Genomic DNA, 4,365 nt, shown 5'->3' on the forward strand with positions numbered 1-4,365 from the left:
TGTGTGTGTGTGTGTGTGTGTGTGTGTGTGTGTGTGTGTGTGTGTGTGTGTGTGCATGCACGTATGTGTAAGTTTTATAGGAACAGGAAAAAAAAATTACTGTATGGTGAAGGAGTTTGGTTTGTAGCGATCAGGGTTCCAGGTTTGCACCCACTGGATAGTATGTTGGTGGTGCATCCAAAGTAAAGTTTTCTTGCATAAAATTAGAGACAAGAGTAAACAAAACAAAAGCAAAACAAGCAAAACAACACAGAGTGTGATTTAGGACAGTGGATAAGGACGAACAGTCGAAGAAAATATGGCCTAGGGCCAAGGAGACGAGAATTGTGGGTAACACTTATAAAATGCTTTTAAGAATGGAGAAGATAGATAGATATACACTTTATTTGTGTGTCAAGGCTACCTTCGGTTTCATGCTAAGGAATACATCAACAATTATCAAAGATTATCACATGGAACATCAATGTTCATCTCCATTTAATGGAGAAAAAGTCAATGTATGTGTGTGTGTGTGTGTATGCATGTCTGTATGTATGTGTGTGTGTATGTGTGTGTGTGCGTATATATATATATATATTCATATATATATATACACACACACACACACACATACACAATAAACCTCCTCACAATTTCTTTCTATGAAATTCACTCATAAGACCTTTATTGGCTTGGAGTCATACTAGAAGACACACAAAATGCCATGCCCTGGGATTGAACACAAAACCACATGGCTGCAAAGCCAGCTTCTGAACCACCGAGCTATGTCTGTGCTTTGTGTGTGCATGCATGTATCTGTATGTATAGGAAATCTCCATAAATATACACATGAATACATACATACATACATAGGCATACATACATACATAAATACATACATAGGCATACATACGTACATACATACATACACACATACATACATACATACATGCAATCATGCATACATACATACATATATACATACATACATACATACATAAGCATACATACATACATACGTACATACATACATACATACATACATACATACATGTTGAAACTGCAGATAACCATTATAGAAGCAGGTATACATTAATAACCTCATGTAAAAGAGAAAATTCTGACAAGGTCTCCTGCCTACCAGAACATTTTCAAAAATTTTTTCTTCCTCTTTTTATTTTATTTTTTTTTTTTCATATGTTTTACTATTATTATCGTTATTATTCTTTTTTTTCTTGTCTTTCCTGTCAATATAAATTTCTTTCTGTAGAAACTGAGAATTAATAATTTAATCAGTGTAAGGTGCTAACCTCACTGACAATTCATAGAAATGATTACTCTAAAATCATTGATTGTTCACAAACTGACTGCAAATAGAAACTGGATTGGAAAACAGTAAATTAAATATTTTTCTTATATTTAGCAGAAACGATGTCGGTATCGCAGTAGCATGTTATAAAACATCATTGAACTAAAATATAGAACGTGCTAGAAAGGTTAACTGAAACAGATTTTTCATTCATTGCTCCACTGACCAAATCTGAAAGAATATTCCTTCTTAAACTGGCAGTTTACCATTTCTCATTTGTTTTATCTATAATATAATGTCTTATCATGATAGAAGCCAAGCAACATAGGAAACCTCATATACACTTTTGTTGTTTTACACAGATTGTGGCTATGCTGGAGCTGTATTGTAAATGTTGCTTTCTATTTTTTTTTATTCTGTCAGTTATATCAATTCCGGTCGTGATTTTTTTTTTTTAAATGGTACTTATTTTATCACTCACTATTGGTCAGATGCTAAGTTACAGGACATATATGCAGATTGATTCTTTTAAGAGGGAACATAAACATAGACATAGAAATAAACAAACACATATACAAACATGCAAATTCATACACACATGCTCACACACACATGCACATGCATGCACATACACTCACACACACACACACATGCACACACACGTGCTGACAGAAATAATGGGTTATTTTTGTTTATATATCGAATATAAATATCGCAGAAAGGGAAACAACTCTGTTTAATCAAATGAATAACATCGAATCAAATAAAGATTCTGCTAGAAAGAGAAGTAATATAACTTTATTGTATGAAAGTGTAAATAATGATAAAGAATTTCGGAAAAAAAAATTTGGTTTTACCCCTAACAATCAAATTAATAAGAAATCTGAGTGAAGTATATGAAATAATCTCTGAAATTGTTGTAAACAAAACTCGTGTTCTATCAATAATAAATGCAGAACAAAGAATGTAGTTACATCAGAGGGAACTGAATACTTTTACATCAGTGCAACTTCACTTAATCCCCAAAAAGACTGACTAATCATTTAAATTCGTTTAGAAATAGAAATAAAAAAGTTCAAACAAGTCTAAGTAAATTAATCTGGTGTATTAAAGATAGAAATAAGAAGTATACTATCCATTAGGAATTAATTAGTACTGCTAAGCCTTATAGAACAGGGACAAATAAATGTGTCTTATGTATAGAAGAATTTTACCAGATTTTTATATTAGAGTATAATTTAATAAATTCTAGGCAAGAACAAGGTTTAAGATGCTTGCATATGAAAAATGCACCTTTAAACAATATAAATACAGGAGCACTTCGTTGGTTACGATGACAAGGTCCCAGCTGATATGATCAATGGAACAGATTGCTCGTGAAATTAACGTGCAAGTGGCTGAGCACTCCACAGACACGTGTACCCTTAAAGTAGTTCTCAGGGAGATTCAGTGTGACGCAGAGTGTGACAAGGCTAGTCCTTTGAAATTGTGTGACACCTTGGGCAAGTGTCTTCTACTATAGCCTCAGGCCAACCAAAACCCTGTGAGTGGATTTGGTAGATGGAAACTATATGCAACTGGTACTTAATTTATCAACCCCAAAAGGATGAAAGGCAGAGTCACTCTGGTGGAATTTGAACTGAGAATGTAAAGACAAACAAAATACCACTAAGCATTCCAACTGGTGTGTTAACGTTTCTGCCAGCTCATCACCTTGAGAGTTTGGAGTTCGGAAATTTCTTGCTGAACAACCATGCAGATGATTTGTTTATAGTGATCAAATGTTTATGTACACATAAGCTCACTCCTTTCATCAAATCGACATTACCTGTAAAGGTGCAACGGGTGCCACATGTCAGACGATGAAATAATCACAGAGCTATGTGAAATGAAGTGCTTTGTTCCAGAACACAATGCAACGCCCAGTCTAGGAACTGAACCCATCATCACACAATCATGAATGCAACACCCTAACAACTAAGCCATGTGCCTTCACACACACATAGACACACACACATACATACATATAGATGTATATATATATATATATATATATATTGTTTGTAGGAATACATAAATCTGGGGGAGAAGCACACTCTGAGATGTAGAGCAGATATGTATATATATATATTTATACACACACACACATACACACCTTATATATAAATATATGTATTATGTATTTGTGGAGTTATGAGAAAGTACAAATGACTTAGAATATAACATTCATTTTGTCACGTATTTAAGTAAACACACATGCATAAACATGCATACACACACAAGTGTATATTTTGATTGTTATGGACATATGCATAGAAAAGCCACAAACAAACATTGTCACTTAAGAAAACTAAGATAACCAAATAAAAATGTCCACGGAAAAAGCTGTACTTGTTAATATGTGTTCATTGGATTAGTCCTTGCCATGTTTGAGCTGCTTGTCTCAAAGATATAATAAAGCTTTATTGATTGATAGTTTATCTCATGTCAACCTAATTTTTATGATGTTTCAGTCATTGTTCTTGAAGTACAATCATTCAGAAACATTGTGTTGATATACACTTAAGATATGATAGACAAAAGAATTCAGAGTAAAATAAAATATCTAAGCAAAAAACGTAAGTATTTTAAGAATTTCCTTAATCTTACCTAAATACTTGGAAAGAATTACAAAAAGGAAAAAAATTAAAAGAAAGTAGAGAGAAAGGTAGGTAGATAAATAAATGAATAGAATAACTATTTAATGATTAGAAAATACATAAAATCCAATGCATTTGTTTTGTAATATATTGAATGGGGTGCTTGCTTATGCAGAACAAAGTTTATCACATGAATTCATGTATATCATGTGTTCATGCAACCCAACCAGGCAATCCTTAATTTGATTTGCTTTTAACATCTTATTTTTATGAAATCCTAATGAAAAAGAAGATAACATTACAGCAGAATAAATTGATCTCTCAGTATTACCTCTGCAAAACAATGATTATCTTGGAAAATTTCTAGCAAAAGATTGAAATGTAGAAATGTGTATAGATATGTTATTATTACTTATATATATATATATATATATATAT

This window comes from Octopus bimaculoides, chromosome 12 (genome assembly GCF_001194135.2).
Source record: "Octopus bimaculoides isolate UCB-OBI-ISO-001 chromosome 12, ASM119413v2, whole genome shotgun sequence".
NCBI classification, from domain to species: Eukaryota; Metazoa; Mollusca; class Cephalopoda; order Octopoda; family Octopodidae; genus Octopus; species Octopus bimaculoides.